The sequence below is a fragment of the Plectrocnemia conspersa genome, unplaced genomic scaffold (assembly GCF_051122295.1).
Source record: "Plectrocnemia conspersa isolate PC_06_02 unplaced genomic scaffold, ASM5112229v1 ptg000002l, whole genome shotgun sequence".
Taxonomy (NCBI): Eukaryota; Metazoa; Arthropoda; class Insecta; order Trichoptera; family Polycentropodidae; genus Plectrocnemia; species Plectrocnemia conspersa.
Window position 1 is genome coordinate 19,557,313 of NW_028277166.1, and position 20,181 is coordinate 19,577,493.

Below are 20,181 nucleotides of genomic sequence, written 5' to 3' on the forward strand. Positions count from 1 at the left end.
AACAATGACATTGTCAATTCTCTGAATATTTTGTAATTTATATATGTGTATAAAATAAATTTCCGACGTATATTTTGTCTGTAAAGTCACTCTTATTTTGCCTCAAAACCTAAAATAAGAAACATTTATGTGCCGAGATTTAAACTTTGCGAATTTTTTAAAGTGGAAATGTATTTGACGACTTGTGTTGCCCATATTAAAAATATTGCCTATGATATAAAAAAAATATATACTAAATCGCAAACCTACCCATTAAAAAAAAAATAAGTATGACAAACATTATTGTAAACCTAAAAACATATATTTTTATTTAAAGCGTGTGTACTTAAAAGTGTCATTGATAATATTAAATGGCCAAGAATGCAACAATGTATCATACAAAATACGTATTATTGATAAAATGGACTATTAAATTTATTATAAATTACGCATTATAAAAAAGTACAAGGAGTATGATTAAAGCATAGGGTTATGAAAATTAGCAAAATTGTAATCAAATATTTTTTTTATTTAAATTACACAATATGAGGCATGGTTTTTTTTTGCTAAGGATCGTAAAAAAACATAAACATATGCTAACAAAAGTTTAACTACAACAGTTAACATAAATACAATAAAAAATATATTTATTATTATTTTATTTGTATTTTCCATAATTTAAATCAAGAGCTTAAAACTCAGCGGTAAATGACTTTTAAAAATTGATTTTACTAAATTATTGTATAGGGTATCACTGTATATAATAATTGATCACAAATAGGTTATGATACATTTTATTGACAATAATAAAGCATTGGGCAAGCCTGTCAAGTCATGATGGTTAGATTCGTAATTAAAATAAAAATCTAAAAAAATAGTTTTGCCTATCTTCTATTAAAAATACTACACATATTGAAAGAGACTAAGTTCGTGTGATTAAGTAAGTTTCTAATAAGCATATATAACTAACGTACCTATATAAAAAGTAATATTAAAAGCTTTATTCCTCTAGATTACAAATTATGTTTAATTTTTTATTCATAAGATAGATTTAAACATGATTTTTTGTAAATGTTACGATTAGGTTTATATTTTTACTGATTTTACCAACTTTAATTAAATATTTTCAATTGAATTTTTAATTTATATATATAATAATTTCAGTGCACATAACAAAGGAGCATTCGGTTGTCTAATGAGGCATTTTTTCGCTATCGGATTTATGAGTGAAATTTCCATAATAAATTTTCGAAGCTTTTATAGAAAACGACCGTCGTTAGTTCACGTCGAGGAAATCCTCTATTTTTGTATGGAAAAACATTTCCGGCATCGACTTTTTCAAATTTACAATTCAAATGCTACTATCCACTTTCCGTTGATTACGCGGCCATTTTTGCGTTTCTAAGTCGGCCATTGTTGAGTAATTCTACAAAGCGACCGGATTATGTACGTATAAACGAACGGTCCGCGGTTGAGACAAATGGATTTTGTGGAAATAAACAGAAAAAGGCAGTTTATATTTTTTCATGATATTTTTAAAGGATAAAGTCGATCTTTATATTAAAATTAAAATTTTATTTTAATTTAATATACACATGACAGAGACAATTGTATAATTGTGTCATGTTTAATTGCTATGGTGTCTTGAGTGTATATGCATAAAAGCATAACTAATTAAATATTTTGAAAGCCTGCTTCTTGTAGATTTAATAAACATAAAATTGCAAGGAGCATATAATCAGCACTAAAATAGATACATTACTTAAAAATATAACCATGACAAGAAATATGTGAATATTAAAAGGTTTTCAGTATTCTAATGCTTAAAGAGTGATTCAATTGTATAATATATATTTATCTGTATTCAACGCCTACGTGAAGCAATTATTTTTTCAACTGGTTACCTACGCAAAAGGGGGAACTCCCTCTAATCATTGCTTTATATATAAATCGACATGAATGAATCGGATTTGCGTATTGGCCAAAAAAAACATTCTCTAGAATTTTCTCAGCATCATCGTCTAAGTATATGACATCACTGTTTATGCTAAAAGCGCCATTTTATTTTAAACGACGGATGCTGACTGACACGTTATCGTCAAAAATCACTTCTACGCTGTAAAAGCATTTCTACAAATAAATCTACTTAGTTATCAACATTTAAGAAGAGCTATATTGACATACAAATCTCAATGTGTACACTTAAGAGTAGTGACAGCTCAGAATTTTTGGAAGGCCGTGACACACTTGTTCAAAAAAAAAACAGGAACAACAAAAATTAGCACAGATTTAATGGATCATTCGTTCCCGATGTATGCAAAAAGTTTAAAAATATAAGCATGGAAAGCTGTTGAAGCTAAAAGACTCAAAGTCACGTATGAATCGCGCAAATCGTACGTCATAAATATTAAGCGCAGTTGCTGATTTGCAGTTTGCAGATGCTTTTGTATATATATTGCGCTATTTGCATGTTTTATTTATCGCATAAATCTTAATTACACAAATCTACAGTGCGTGTAGAATTTATATAGTTTAATTTAGTGTGAAAAAAATAGTTAAAAAAAATAGATTTAATGTTTTAGTGTTTCATTATCATTAAACCATTGAGATCTTGATACCATATTTTATATGAGCTCATAAAATACATATGATTTTTTTTGCTACATATTTATATGTAGTACGAAAAGAAAAAATATTGCTATGTTTTTGAATGTAACTTATTAGAGAACTTTGGTTTTCCAATGAGTTAGTTATTTAAAAACCATAGTACAAATATAAAATTATTATTTTTAAAGTTTGATTAAATACAATTGACTAATTAAACCATTCAAATTAGTGCTTATTTTCATCTGAGTAAAACATTGTATGTAATACTTTAGAAAAATGTGTCTTATTTTATTGTTCAATAGATATAATATTTTATAGATTTTCTGTCACTTCTATTTTGTGATTTATTAAATGCAAAAATATATATTGCAAGCAATTAATTATATAAATATGTTTAAAGAGCTTTATTTGTATTACTAGACTAAATACAAATTGATATAAAACCCCTACAATTTTTTAGGAATACTTGATACCTCTCGATAATATACCATTTATTCACTTCGTTACAAATGTTGTACTTAATTCAGTAATTAAATAATTAAAAATAACACACACGCATTGATTATTAAGTGATTCAATAAAAAAATCAAATTATTTAAATAAATACACAAGCACATCAACGACACCTTGTTATCATCAAGGAAGATTGACTTGAACCGCACGAAAGCACTATAAGTTCTTCTTCCGTATCCAACCAGGAAGCGACACTAGCAAAGACGATCAGACACCTCGAAGACACCTAGCTCGTGGAACGCACCAGCTCCAGGATGCGTTCCCTCTTCCTCCCGGAGTATTTCTGTTCGAGATTCGGCGTGAAGCTCAGTGGCAGACGGTCACGTGGCCGAGTACCAAAAATAGTACAGAACCACAGTTCATCGATACGAGTGGCCAGAGCGAAGCAAAGCGTCACTAGGCGCTAGGGAACGAGAAGAATATGGAGCAGAGTGCGTTTTTAGAAACAGCGCGTGTAAAGTGGGAAAATGCAAGGGGTCACGACAGAGGAGAGGCACTTCCGTGATCTGATAGTAGGAACTGCTGAAAATATGGTTGTAATAATAAATTGTACGCAGATGCTGAGAATAGATGGTACATCGTGCATACGATTTGGATTATCATGAATTTTATTCCATAAAAAAGTTACACTTGTATTTACCATATAATATATAAAAAATACACAGTAAAATAGTTCAAAAGCTTATTTACTTATTTTCACTAGTATCGTCTCCGTTGAATAATTCCCATTACTTCAAATTTACCTACAGTTTTACTATCAATGGAGAGTATAATTTATTTATTAGTAAATTAAACTATTTTTTATTTTTCAATATCTAGAAAGCTACCTTCTTACGTTCATGCGATCATTGCGTTTTATAATATAATATATTGGTGATCTAATAAAATATTTTAATTTTATTAGAACACAAATACAAATGTAATTATTACGAATTGCAATTAAAATAAAATAACAATATTTAATGTAACTAATAAATATACAAATATAAAAATAATAGTATGAATTATTACAACAATTAACTTCTGTTTTTTTAATAAATATAATCAGGTATTTCAAGCAAATATTATATATCAATAATAAATGTAAAATGTTCAAAGCACTTTGACTGACGTTAACTATTTAGAGGTTTCCACTATAATCATTGAAAATGTGGCTTTGGCTTAACAAATCGTTAAAACATCTAGGATTACACAATATAACACATAAAATAACGCAAAATCACTTTAATGTGTCTACAAAAAATATTGATTCCTTGCATAAAATAATCATTGTTAGGACTATCCTTTTTAATTAATTTTTACAAAAAGTTGGATTTCAGATTATATCTAAACAGTAATGCGATTGGCTCATAATTTGCTTTATCTCCTATTCACTTAAGGCTATTCAAAAGATCATTTTTAAAAACGCAACGCTTGGTCGCGTCTTATTTGACCACAAAGAGCTAACTTTCGAATGAAAATTGAAGAATAAAAAATTAGAATTATTATATATTCATAACTGTGAGACTAAAAAGTAAGCTCTTACAAATAAATGGATCAGAGGTAAAGCTAAGCACTTACGTGATTGGCTCTAAATATGCATTTGCTCCGATTCGTGTACAGTATAAAGAATGTGACATTTGCTCACATCACGAATCACATGACACTCTTGCACTGTAAACACAGATACTTCACTTGACAAACATTTAAAATTCTACAATTTGACTTAGCTGACAGACGAGGAACAAGGGGCCAAAGTGACTCGACAACGCCACCCGATACTGACACAACCAACGGATGCTGAGTTAAACACTAACACGATAGCTCTACATTTCAATCAATAATTGGGCAGCGATCCAGAAAATGATTATTTGATAAATATATAAATATTTTCAAATTGCCGTAAATTTAAATTGTTCAGTTTAAAAATGCGTTTTAAGATACACTTACTTAAAATATATATTTTACACGTGTAATTATAATTTTAATTTTTCTAATATACATAAATGATATTCTTTATGAGCCAAAGTATTGTAAAATTTTATTTTAGCATTTGTAAACATAATAATTTAAATTGCTTATTATGATGTTTATCCGTGATATCAGAAAATCTAATTTTTAATGATCGCTCAAAATTTTATTTATAAAATAAAATCATTTCTACATTTGCTCTCTCAGATATGATATAAATTGAAAAACATAAAGGTTCATATGGGATTCAAATCTAGGTCTTTCAGGTTTTAGTCTATGACTATAGTACTGATCGATAAATTATAAGCACTTGGCTAAAAACTTATTTTTTTAAATATTAATATAAGTATTTATAACCATATTTTGAAATTAAAGTTTAAAAAACATACTATGTGTATGTCCAATAATAGTGATAAAAAATTAAATCAATATTATAATCAGGGCTGTTTTTAAAACTCAAAAAGTGCTGGAACTCACTTCTTGTCAAGCTCTTTACTAAGAAAAATTATATTAAGATATCATTTATATTAAATTTAAAAACTTATATGAGAGATTTATTGATTTCAAAATGTATTGATATGAGAGTATTGAAAATTGTATTTAAACCAAATTTTATTCAATAGGAGGACACAAAATCACTTTTCAGAAGTCAAAAATTCACGTCAAAAGCAATAAAATAGTGTCGGCGCCGTCACAGTGGGAACGCTCGGCAACGAGCGTTCATATGGATGTAAAAATAAAGAAATGAAATGTTACGCAGATTGTCAAAGTTTTTTAACATACTGTAAAAAAAGGTTCCACCATGTTACACGACAAAAAAAGCCTGATTAAAAATATAAAATAATCATAATAATAAAATATGCTTTAGTAATAATACAAAATTAAAAAGCGTTCTTTATTTACTACTTATAGACAATATTAGCATTTTCTGCATATTTAAATTACAAATTTATAATTATTCCTGTTTCATGAAAATTACTAATAATAATACCGTATATTATAAGCTAGAGTGGTACATCATACTAAAACTTTAATTTATTAACTCAAGCATTTAAATTAGTTAAATAGAAAATTTTATTTAGGAAAGTTTATTATTTTATTATTAAAATATGTAAGCATCTGTGCAAAAAAAACAGTCAAGTCTAGTTTTATGCATTATACATATATATATATATATGAGTATTAAATATAATATTTACTTAATACTAAATTACTGATACAAACAGTACAGCCTATAATAGAATACTATTTTATTTAATTTAAAATGTGAGAAATAGATATTTTATTTTAATAGTGAATTAAACACAATTTTGTAATAATAATGTATACGTAAAAGTGAAAACTATATGAGTACGATTTAAAACCCATTAGTGATAGTAAAAGAAAACCATAACACAATTTTTTGCGAATAGTCGTGTGTTTAATAATATATGTTATTATTGAAATTAATACAAGTTTGTTTTTCTCCCCGAAAATTATAATGAAATCGACTTTTTTAATGTTTTAAAAAGTACCTTGAATACTTTTAAGAATCTTTCGAGTTGGGATATTACAGTAAATATATGTAATTTGCTCAAAATAAAACGCTAATACTAATTATAATCAATAATTGTGTTTAATTACAATTCGTAAATAAAAATAAGGCGAACACATTAACAAAAATCTGTTTAAATGAAATTTTGATTCGGTTAGTAAATAAGTTTAATTAGAAATTATACCATTATTTTATTATTTATATAAATATGATGGATTAAATTATTTATTGATATATTAATATATTATATTAAGGATCCTTAGAGACTTAAGGGGCTGTGATACATATATATCATTGTAAACCAGACTGATATAATTAGACTCAAGGGAGTTGTTGTATCAGGTTTTGATTGTAATCTGTTTATTTCATGTCATAAAATAATTGTGGTTATAATAATATTGTATTTAAATGAACTCAAGTTAATTTAGATCATCACAATTTAGACTAGAAAAAATGTGGGTCAAGGTGTGGAAAAGTTTGGTAGCGGTCAGATTAATGTGGAAAGCTGTTCGTAACAAGGTTTAAAGTTTTATTATTTGAAGGAAAATTGAGAATTTAATTTTCAAGATTAAAAAATACGAGAAAGGATCTTTTAAATTATATTATCATATAATAATTACATTTGAATAACAGTAAATTAGATTACATAAATAATGTTAGAAATTCAGTTTAATTTCCTGGAAAGCTTTGATGTGCATTCATATGTTAAATTAGAATAATATGGTATAATTTATAAGCCTAAAATATATTTGGATTAACCTGAATAGTGACTCTTTATTCATAACAGTATCAGGTTTACATCTGGCTCGTATTCAACTTCTTGTATCCGGAGAGAGTTTAGAATCATTATTGATGAAAAACTAACATGTTTGTATATATAAAGGTAAGGCACAAATCCTGTAACAAACAGTAATGTGAATACATACGTATGCTTTTAAAATGTTTTTGATGAGAAATTTGAGTTATGTATTGAATCAAGATATATAAGCGCAATGTAAAAGTACGAAGCTTACGCTTTTGTGTGTTTATGAAGAAAAAATTCTATAGGTGTACGCCTTTACAAGGTAAATAAGTTTAACAGTTATCAATAGTGAGATTTAAAGAACTAAATTTCGGTTGGTCTATACAACATTTTGTTAATATGAATGACTAAAAAAATGTTTGTTTATACAAATACAATCCGTTTTAAATCGAACTTTTTTCTTTACCCTGCCTACCTTTTATCATTTAATAGTAAATTATTATACTCTCAGCTAATGCAACTATCTAATAAATTTTCAAAATAAACTACTTGAAGGCTTCGATGGCGTCCAAGCGATCGTAATAAATAAGTCGAGTGCCAAGAACACAAGAGTGGTTACCGTTGTTTCTACTCTGGAGAAATAGAAATGGAGTAGGATCTTAAAAGCGTCCGTGGTGCTGCCGACCTAACTATTTTTTCTCCAGTCACTTACCAAAATGACGACAAAGCACAACAAAGGTCCATTGGACAATAGTAGCAAGCATGTATGAGTATGCATTACAGATATTGCATACGACCTTGTTGCGAAAATGTTACTGCACTCTATGGATTTCGCCAGGAGTTGTCAAAGCCGGTCCATTTTGTAATAAGATTTATTTCCGTTATATTGTATAGAGTGCGCTCGAACGAAAATTCATACGTAATAGGTCGCTCCTGTGTCTTTGATAGCATTAATGTTGAATGGGAACACGTGTGCTGGTGTTTCATGGAACAATATCAAAATGTAGCTAAGGTGTGCCTTATTCAGAGGGTTGCATACTTTATTGAAAATGATATGTCTTTCGTTTTGAATACGAAAACGAACGTTGTATTTTAAGCCCATTGTACATATTTTTCCTTTTTTGAACCAAAACGCAATATACTCGTACATAAATTATTGTATCACTTTTTTATTTACTAAGGACTTTACTTAAAGCATATGCTAAACACATTAGATTTAAAAAGATATGGTTTAAGGTTTGCGTTTCTTTTACAAGCTAAGTAAAAATCTATAATACAAATAATTATTGAATTAGAATTTTTAATCTATAACACCAAAATACAATAAACTGATTCATATGTGTAATTTAGTGTCCATATTAAAAGTATGTAGATTATTTTATACAATAATTTAAGTAATAATAAAAAGTGCAGCTTATTATTGTGCATCTGGTAATTTTATTTTTGACTGCTATTCAGTCAAATATATTTTTAATGTTTCGTCTTTCTAAAGTATGAGTGGTAAACTTTTTAGAAAAAGCTAAAATTAACGATAAATTAAAAGAATTTTGCATTTGATGGTAAAAAATAATAACAGCGATTTTTAATACACACTGTGATTGACATATAATATATGTAAATTAAAATAAGTTAAGTTTTAATTATATTACATAGAATAAAATATTTGATTTTTATTCGCGACTAGTATTATTTATTTCACGCAAATCTTCGTGCTTATTCTATTAATAAATATATATTACTATACATTTTCTTGCACTACATAGTTTACTTACAAATTATGATTAACCTATCAAGAAAAAATATATTTTTCTTAAAAAAGTTTTATTGAAAATAAGTTCAGTTGCGAAAAGACATTTTTTTTAATGGTACAGATAAAAACAATATTAAATACTTCTAAAATTTAAAAAAATCAGCATGACTGTCGAATAACATAATATTCATTAAGTTATCTTTATTCTATTTTCGTAGAAACTCAAAATATATACACTCTTAATAAATTGACCATTGGTTGAAAGTTCTAAATTGATGAAGCTACAACCTCAACTAAACATTTCAATAAATTCTGTGAATTTGCAAAGTGTATAATAAACTTCGTGCAAAATTAACTTGCGCTTTGAAGCATTTCTAGATTATATAGAGCTTGAAATAAACTTTGTATCAATTAAGATTTAATTAGTATAATAAACATATGTATATATTACACAAAGGTACATTATACAGCTATTTATATATATATTACATATATAATATTAAATGAGCGACTATAAAGAAAAATATGCATGGTCCATTTAAAACGCAAGTCAAGCCAAAACCTTTTACTATTGTAAAATGTATATTCTACCTTGTAATAATTTTAATTAAATTAGTATTATTTAAGCAAACAAATCTAGTTTTAATTTTGGTTGACGACATAAATGAGGTGCAGGTGTATAAAATTCCCTGTCTGGGTATTTCATCCTTTAGTTAAAACTCCTGCAAGGACTTACTTTTATATAATTGTGAGTTACTAATTTAACGAACGATTTAATTCGATTGTTTAATTATAATTATCATTATTTGATTATTTTTGTCATTATCTAAATATTTATAAGCGCATTTTTTTCAGTATTTTTCCATATATGGTATAATCTGAAATTAAACCAAATTTTACTTTGCTTTTCCTTTGGTATTATTCAGTAATATACTAAAAAAACGATATAACCATTTAATGAAAAATTAAGTTTATCGCATGTCTTCATAAAAGCATTACGATTAAAGAGTTACTGGCAAAGTTCAATCATCCTCTATTAAATCTCGACCTTGCTCATAACTATTTGCATTTTTTCGGCTCTATTAAACAATTAATTTTAAAATGGCGCTAATAAAATCAAACAATTACGAAAGCCGTCTTCAAGGTCTTTAAATATGAAATAAGTACATTGTTTTTGCATCAATAAACTTAATCATTATTTTATATACCGCTTTTTTACTAATTAATTTTGCAATGAAAACTTTTAATAAGTTAGTCTAGTTTTAGTATCTTTATTTAGATATTGATGTCATTTTTTTATCGTAAAACGATCAAGATTAAAATTCAAAATAGTTTCATTTATTATTTAATTTCCATTTAACAATAAAAATAAATAACCATTTTCTGATATTTGGAATTTATTATGTGTGTCGTTTTTTAACAAAAACATAATGGAAAATAATCAGCGGTTACGAGCTCAACGTATATTTAACTTTATTGTGTGCTTTTACTGAATATATTTTGATAATACTTTACAAAAAAATATTTAAATTATCGTAGATTATTGATTAAACTTACCCGCAGTGAAAAAAATATATTTTAAATGCGAAAATGAACGTTTTACGTCCATAAATGGTAGTTAAGTATGTTTTAAGAGGCATTAAAAATGAACTAATCTTCCATTTTCATTCCCTATAAAATTAACCTCTTTGTGTTGCAATAACTAATTTATTTTGTAAATTAAACTGTATCTCAGATTATTCATATTTAAAAATCGCTTTTTAATATGTACTTATATGCATATCGGTTTATTTATAGCGAAACAATTTTTTTTATATATTGTATTAAATTTCTAATTTTTTCGAATAATTATATTTATATTCATACAATCATGTCATGTCTCTAAAAGCTTTACGCTTTTTTATTCTAGTCTCTTATTAAAATTTTCGCGTCTTGAGTATAAGTATAACATAATACATGCTTAAAGCATTGTTAAAATTCTACTCTAATATAAAATTTTAATAGAATATAATTATTAAAAAGTACGTTGCCTTTATTGCAACAAAGGATCACTGAGATTATTAAAAAATAATTGCTTTAATGTGATTTGAGATTGAAAATAGCACACAATAAAGATAAATATATATATAATTTATTTACAAGTTCTCGTTGATAAGCTTTTACGTTTTGCAATATTATATATAAATTATTATCAATAAAATAATATACTTAAATTAATAATAGAAAACCACAAAAGTTTGATAAATATGAAGATATAAAAATATTTTTCTAAAAATCATGACAAGTGTCATTTATATTCTAAATATCATCGACAGGTTGTAGGAGGCACAACAGAAAGTATATAAGCACTTTGTCTTATTGGTTATGGGTAAAAAATATTTAAATTAATCGATAAATCAAAATTGTAAAGGATATCTGCTGTTTAACATTAAAAATTCTAGATATGAATCATTGATAAGCACAATTCTTTGTCTATGATTTTCTGCAGATCTGGGTATGTGCCAAAAACGAAGCTTCCCAGATTATTTTAAAATTTATTCACTGAATATGAAACTGGTGTTTAAGCAAGGAATTTTCCCTATATATAATTCATTAAAATTAAAGAATATTTTACCTTTATTTTTGTAAATATTAAGAAGATCATCGTAGAAATATTGTTACCACTAAATCATTGATAGGTATGAATTTTTGAGTACAGGAGTTGAATTGCAACAATTGTTACATCAATTGAATTATTGTTAAAATAATTCAAGATCAACTCTTATTTTCTACATCAGCTGTTTTTAGATTGCACATTTTTTAAATATTAGATTACGAAATATATATATGCATTTTATTTACTCTTGCATTATATAAAATACCTGGACTTATGATAAACGTCAAAGTGGTAAAATAAGTGCAAGTCGTCAGATTAATGAGCATATTCAATTTGGTAATTAGAAAAAAAAACTCTAACCCAATATGAGGTTGCTCAAATTATAATTTTACTGAAACCAGGTAAAGAATCAGATGACATTGCCTACTAAAAACCGACAAGTATCTTATTAGTCATGACAAAAATATTAAAAAATAAACTATTAAAAATTACTAAACTGGTAAAAATAAATGTAATCTTAAGTGTGGCATCCTAGCCTACTTTACAAAATTAAGATACTGCTTTAACACATATTCTTAATATTACAATATTACCTGAAAAACGGACATTTTCAAATAAGGTTTGAATTATACACAAAACCCTTAATATTATAGAGTGCTCCTTAGAGCAGCGTTCTTGGACTGATTCTGTATTTGTTATATAGCATAGATTTTCTTCAAACAATCTTAACAAGAATTTTCATGTTTGCCGACGACATTACAATAATAGCATATGATATTGACCCAAAAATAGTATCAAAGAGACAGCAAAATCATTTCTTAAAAGTCCAAGCTTAGCTTTCTAAATGGCGAATCAGATATAATGAAACTAAAGCAATCCATGTTACGATAAACATAAGAGAACACGAGGGAGCTCCACCAAATATATTGGAATTTATCTGGACCTGGAAAACTCATATTTGGAACAAAAGGAAACTTCGCAAGCAGTCCTGGCACACAGGACCAGATTCAGGCTTGTCATTGAAAAACAAAATCATATTATATCTAAAAACTAGCATCGTATTATGGAGCTCAGAATTATGGTGTGACCTTTATATATAATATCAACATTCTTGAGAGATTCTAAAATAAATTTCTCAGTTTGATGACTGGTGCTCTGTGCTTTGTGCTTAACAATTACTTTGACTAAATATTTTTTAATTTTATGCTAATTATTTAAAAAAAGACGTAGGAGACTTCGTACATCATATTTTTATTTTTTCTATCTCAAGTGCCTAGTTTCTGGGAAGAAGCAGAAGGAGTAAAATATATACATTTAATATAAAAATGCATTTTAATAATAAAAAAAATACCATCCAGCCATTTCTACTATCAAATTTGCAATGTGAAATTATAGATGCGATAAAGTTTCTGATGATAAATATATTAATATATTTCATAAATATATTTCAATTTAAATATATAAGGAATACTTATTATAAAAATTAGTTATTAAATAATATTTTCAACAGAAAATATATATAAAGCTGTGCAATTGAGTTTTTTCTTTCAGTACAAAAAATTATAATTACATTTTAAATAAAGGCTTTCGGTTTTCCCCCGTGGCCGTAATACGACCGCAATGATTCATCCCGTAGGATAAGCGTCGAGTAAAACGAAGTCAGGTATCCAATTTATAAAGAAAGACGCAGATGTTGAGCACCACTATAGCACGATTGAAATATGAGAGCAGAAGACGCCTCAATTCTGACGATCTCGCCTATTTACCATGAAATGGAGTTTGACAACGTTTACAAGAGTTGTTAACGGCCGCGCCGACGGGACATAAAATCGATACGGAACGTGCAGCGGGGTCTCAAGTGCTCTGTATCGTTATAATGTCAGCTTTGTACACATTCGACATTCGATTGCATCGAAAAGTATGTTTATGATATGTTGATGTGTGTTTGAACGCTACTTATTTTGTTATGTGCTCGAGCTGCTTTTAACATTTGAGCAAACGATTGCCAATTTTTCAGCTCCGTTTCAACACTGAAAAATTGTTTAAAAATAAATGCACAACTTAAAATAAAGCTTTATATACTTTTTAAATTTAATTTCTAGTGTTTTTATAAAATATACCTATACTTAAATTTAAAATATTAATAAAGTCGATTTTTATGAAGCATATTCAGAATGTGTAATATTATCTAGCAACTAGGAGAAATAATTCCTGTGTTTTCTAAAGTTTATAAATTAAAAAATACTTTGCAGTTAAATATTGCAAACAAATGTAGGTTTTAAATATCTTTAGCTCTTACCATATTGCTAGTCAAAGAGCATTCAACACTTAGTTGATTCTGAACTTGATTACCGACAACTAAGGTTTCTTTAAAACTTCAGAAACAAATGTAAAGGGTGTAATAGCTAATGAACAATGAAAAAATGTATTTAAAATTAAAATAATTTAAACTTAGCGACTAAATTGAAATATTAAAATTAATCGAGCATTTTTTAAATTTGCATAAAGTTAATTTTTTTTCTTTTTTCAGTAATACAAGTTTGGAATCATTAAAAAGTGAAGCAAAAATGATTAATTAGTTTTTAACATTTAAAATATTGAAAAGTTAATTACAAGTGAAATGAAAAGGACATTTTAAAAGATTTACAACGAAAAATTTATATTGTAGAAGTCAGCGTAAAACACGTAAAATTTCATTTTAATCCCTAATGGCAAAATTTTTACTAAGAAAATCGCTAAAAAAATTATAGCCCGTTTGGCTGTTAAATATATAAAGGTTTTTTAAGAATAATAAGTACATTTATAAAAAATTCCACCTCAGTAATTAATTTACCTTAAAACTCCCGGAAATGCCCTTAAGTACTATATTTTAAAATATTTTTTTTTATAGAAATAATATTTTTGCTACACAAATATATATTAAGAACCCAGATACATGTGTTTAATATTTTTATAAAAGGACTATCTAATGAAAAGTAATATTTTTCAAAATTGTAAAGCTTAATTTGGAACTGCAGGATTTGTACATTTATTGTTTGTGTTACATTTCAGCTCACTATCGTAATTAAAAAATGTAATTAGAAATAAAATAATATTATTTAAGACACGTTATTCTTAAGTAAGCTTAAACTTACTAAAAAATATCGTGTTCCTTCAAAAAAATAATATGTAACCTAACAAACAGTAAACTATATGCAAAGATTTATTAAACAGCTGATCTAACATTTATTATGCTTTACTTAATTAAAAAATGTGTAATAAAATACAATAAAAGCCGTTAACATCTTTATTAGTGTTTATAATATATTTACTTTTTCGAAATATTTTTAGCTTACAGCAGATTTTATGAAAATTACTAAAATAATCACAACACAATAAAAAAATAGTATTGCAATATACATATTCTCAGAATTAATTATTCCCTGATTTGAAACTACCATCAATATCCTACAAGAAAATTTTCAGGGTAAAAAATAAAAATTACTGACAGGTTAATTTTCTTGTCGTTTAATTTAAGTTTGCTAATAGAAAATCACAACAGTTTTAGCTGCGGGCTATCGTGCCTGTGAACGATTTAATTTTAATTTAATTAAAAATACGCGAAATTGACAAAGTATAGTTAAACGAGACGGACAAGTTCATTTAGAGAATTTTAACAACTTTCCAGACGTTGTACAGTTTTGCAGGGTCTCGTCTTGAGTGCAAGAAACTCTCGAGATGTGCAACGTGTTTATGCATGTGCTTTTGTGTGGGTTAAACATTATTTTTCTATGACTGTCTGTATTCCAAAATAATTTTAGATAAAAAAGCAATATAGCTTTTTCAATATTTTTAACTGTTTTTTTTATAATGACTAAAAAATATCAAGTATGTGTTAAAAATTAATGAAAAAAAAATTAAATTTTCATCCACATAAAAAATAAGTGTTTACGAAATTCCTTGTATCAATATTTATAATAAAATTCTAAAGTAAGTACGCAGGCGAGCCCTTGATCCTTAATCTTCTTTTTCACCACCACCTAAACCTTTAAGCCATCGCGTATGTGTTAGGTGAATATTATGAATATATCAGAAGCCCTTTTCTGCCAAAATAAACCTTCATCACACGGTATTAAATATTACAACGATAAGAACACACAAAGATTCGTAGTGCGAGACGCACTCAGAATATACTAAAGCGGTAATAAAGTGCCAGGACTGAATAAAAGCTATATTGAGTTGATTTATAAAATGATAAAAAATCAATTAGATCCCAATTAGAAAACGTCAACGAAAAAGTCTTATACGTAAACGTTAAATGGTCGGTAAATCGTGACGATCAAGAAAAAATCTACATCGCCTACGTTGTCTACAAAATACATCCAATTTGCGTTCCTGTGTAGCAGGGTTAACGACGTCACATTTAGGCCATGCTAATTGCGGTCGACGCCATTTTTATTCGTTAAGCCTCGGATAAATTCTTTGTCCTTACAACGGAGAGACCCTTTTGTGAATACGAAATCAAGAACCATTTCGTCAGTCTGCCAGCAAAAGAGAATAAGCGATCGTTAGATGGTGGTGCGCGTACCATTCTGACTCTCGAACAGTCTACAATAGATGTCAATGCACTGTGTGTGGTTAACCGCATGAAAGTGCCATTATGGTATTTTCGAGAGGACTTTGATTCAAGTTATATTTTAGTATGGCACTTAAAGATATTATGTAAAAGCAAATCAGGGAATGAAAACATACACTGTTAGATATTAATTACAAATTTTATAAAATGTGATAAGGCCTTGAAAAACCAAAATGACATTTCTCGAATAAGCTACCATAAACTTATTTTCCTTTTAATTTATTTGTGGCAACTATTTTACTTTTTCAATATCATTACTGGTTTAAAAAATTTCCGAATTTAAAATCAATTCAAGTATATTGTCGTTACTATTCGTCTCTTCGCCAAAGTTAACAGAGTTAAGCTTGTTTCGAAATGTGTATAGTTATAACATAATAAACTTGAACAACAATTTATTATTTTTGTTGGTAAAAGCTCTACACTTATAATAGTAGTATTAAAAGTAAGTTAGGGCGACCCTTCAGCACAACAAACGTGCCATTACAATTTTGCCGCAATCAATTAACAACTTTGTGCCAAATTTTCTAATTTCGGACCCTTCGTCGGGTAAGAGGCTTTTCCGTGGCACACACTCGAATATGAAAATTATATACGACCTGAAAATCTCGTATTTTTATGAAAATGATTTTCAGTAAGGCGAATAGGGTAACCCTGTGGAAAAACTAATTTAAGCATACAGCGCCGAAAGGGCCAATACTTAAACTCACTTTAAATAGTTTCTTTTGCCAAGAAAGTTCACCAGAAGCCTAGTGCAAGATTCGAATACAAATAAGGCCCTCGAGCTTGATATAGCGACGATTTTTTCAACTGCAATCGGTTAAATTATAATAAAATCAATAAAAAAAATTGTTAGCTAATGATCTATAACAAAAATTACGTTAAAAAATTAAGAGATATATGTAAGGATATAATAACAAGGCTGGTAGAAAATATACGCAAATTCATTTTTACTCGATTTGACTGTTTTTTTAGTAATGCCATTATAAAAAAATACCATGTTAAAAATTATAGTTAGAATTTAAAGCAGAAAGTAGTAACGTTAGCTATATAAAATAAAATTAGTTAGTTATTTAATAAAAAAATGGACAATCCTCATTTATAAATTGTCTTTTAGGCGGTAAACTGTCTATTAAAGATTTGGTTATAAAATAATATTTGATATATTTTACAATCTTAATATAGATATTAGCAACACATAATTTTTAAAAATATACTTTGTCATTTTTTGTATATGTTAATTCTATATATATAAATATATATAAAATAATAACGCTATCGCTACAAAAAATATTTATAAACAGTATCCTAAAGATACAAATAAATTGATATGGACTCGGCAGTCTATTTAAAAAATCCGCTTTGTAGATTTTAATTAGCTAATAAAAGAAGGACCGCGTGGCCATTCGAAAAATTGCTGAAATATTTATTTAATGAAAACTGTCACGAATTCCTAATTGCAACAAGTAAAAGCGTTGTTAATTCAATATAAGTCTTTGCACAACGCAAAGTGAACTTTTCTCTGTGTTTTTGGACAAGGCTCGTGTTTTGTAGGTCACGTGATGAAATTTCTCGTAGGGCGCGAGGAAATTTTTAAATTAGAAGCCGTTTTTAATCAGCGATTTTCAGCACGTGATTATATTGTGAAAATAGTGCTTTGTATGCGAAACGCAATCGATGAATGGCAGAAAAGTCGCTTGATTTGGGTCGTTAATGAAATTTCATTGTTTCACAATTTCAAACGATCAAAATGTCAAAGTATTAGCCTGGTTTATAAATAAACGCGAATTGTTTTTGTAAAAATATGTTCCATGATATTTTTTAGTTTTAATAATTAGTGAATCAGATATTTTCGAGATTAATGTAAAAAGCACTTATTTTTGCTTTCTTAAATATATAATAAAAATGGCAAAAAACAGCATTTTATGAGCAAAAAATACTTTTCAACAATAATTTTTTTTTTAATAATTTATAAAAATAGTTCTTAAAATTATTAATTAAAAGAGCTGTAAAAAGGACCAATATTTGCACTTAATAATATTTTTGATTTAATAGATTAGTTTTGAGACCTCAAAAATTAATAATAAATTTAAAGACACTGTCCTCAGAGAACCAAAACAAAATACAAAATAACCATATTTTAATTTTGCTAACAATACAATATAAATATAAGTACAATTTTTTTTTCTCGCATTTAATTTATTAGGATATGTTTATAAAAAATATTAAAAAGCAGCTAAATAATATTACTATTTAATAATCGTTTAAATAATTAATATTTTGGAATTTAAATATACCCAGAAAGGCCAAATTTGTCATATTCGAATCGACATATAGATAAAGACTAAAATTTTAGATAAATATTTGATACCCTTAAAACGAAACAATCAAGTCAAACCAGCAAACAAGTAATTTGAATTTTAGAAAATCTTGGGACTAAAATAATATCATTGTTATGTTGGAATCTTGAAAATATATCTTTACATGTTTCTTAAAAATATATAATTAGTCTCCGAAGATGTAGAATGAAAGACTCTTATGACAGTGATGGCATCCGTGGTCAATATTGACAAAAAATATATAGCTCGCAATAAAAAAAAGAAAATCTAATATATATACGACGAAATTAAATAAAAAATTAAAATCTAATATATATATACCAAATATATACGACGATATTACCGCAATAATTATTCGTGGGAGAAAAAAAATATAGCTAAACCTTATCTGTGATAATTAATCGAAATTATAAATATATATAATATAAGTGATTTAGAACTTCCTGACAAGAATGAATTAAAAAAACACTAAGCTTTAGATGAGATTCAAGCCTAGATCTTTTAAGTCAATAGCCAGTGACATTTAATTTTTAATTCTTTTTATATTAAATCTGTCTTATTCAATACACAGTCTAGTAATTATGTAAGTTTTTGTTAACATATTAAAGCAAAACCAGTAAATTTATGGTTTCTTTGTAAAAAAAATATTTTATAGAGGGATGTCTAAGCCAACAATTGATGAGATACATTTGCGTCAGTATATGCTGTTTTTGTTTAATCAAGGAAATAAGGCTAACGAAGCAACACAAGTTAGCAAAAGAACATAAAATTAGTAGTTAAAACAATAATCGAAGTCGTTGTATTTTTTTTATAAAGATACACTAAATTACATAAATAAGTCAAGTCAAGTGATTTAAAATAAAGCAGTAACTATTAAATGGTTTATAATAATATATCAGCGTTACTAAAATTATATAGTAATCGCATATAAATGTATTTTTTAAAATACTGAAATTGCGAGAAAAAATTGACATATTTTTTTTATTTTTTAACGCTTAAAATAATTTGCTCTTTGATTAGATTTTTTTATAAAAATTGTTCTTTAAAATGGCTAATAATGTTTTAATAAAATAATTGTATTATATAAATACAATAACAGTGTAATTAAATTAAAATATTTTCTGACTAATATAATTACCAAAATAATACAATTTTAGTAAAAATGTTGTACCTATAAATGTTTTTTGTACTATATATATTTTTGACCTGAAAACCATAATTCTCAAAAACGGACACCCATAGTTCACATCAAAAGGATATAACTAATCATTTAGTTATAGCCTCATCCCTAACTTCCACCATTACCCTTAACCAAAATCCACGTTTTTTCCATCATCCGCGGTTGTATTTCGACCGTTTTCGACCAGGCAAAAAGCTTTTGTCGGCGGGCCGTGTACGTGGGCCGTTTTTAGGACGTGCGGCCCGCGCGCTAGAACACCTGGTACGTTTTTCGAATACTACGTGATACTCTCGCCCCCTTAACACTATCCGTATTTTCATTCCCGGCATCTCGCCTGTCAGATGTTGTATTCACCCGCTCGTTTAACTTTTCGGTACTG

General features: G+C 27.2%; 1 protein-coding gene across 4 annotated transcripts in view; it reads right to left on the reverse strand.

The window, feature by feature from the left end:
- Nucleotides 1-20,181, reverse strand: part of tn (tripartite motif containing protein thin) — a 79,168-nt gene that overhangs the window by 19,891 nt on the left and 39,096 nt on the right. The window contains exon 1 of one of the 4 annotated variants that reach the window (XM_088181552.1): nucleotides 3,213-3,384. The exons of the other annotated variants lie outside the window; for them this stretch is intronic. The gene's annotated coding sequence lies outside the window, so the exon portion shown is untranslated. Of the gene's footprint in view, nucleotides 1-3,212; nucleotides 3,385-20,181 lie in introns of those variants that run through there. 4 annotated transcript variants of the gene reach the window in all.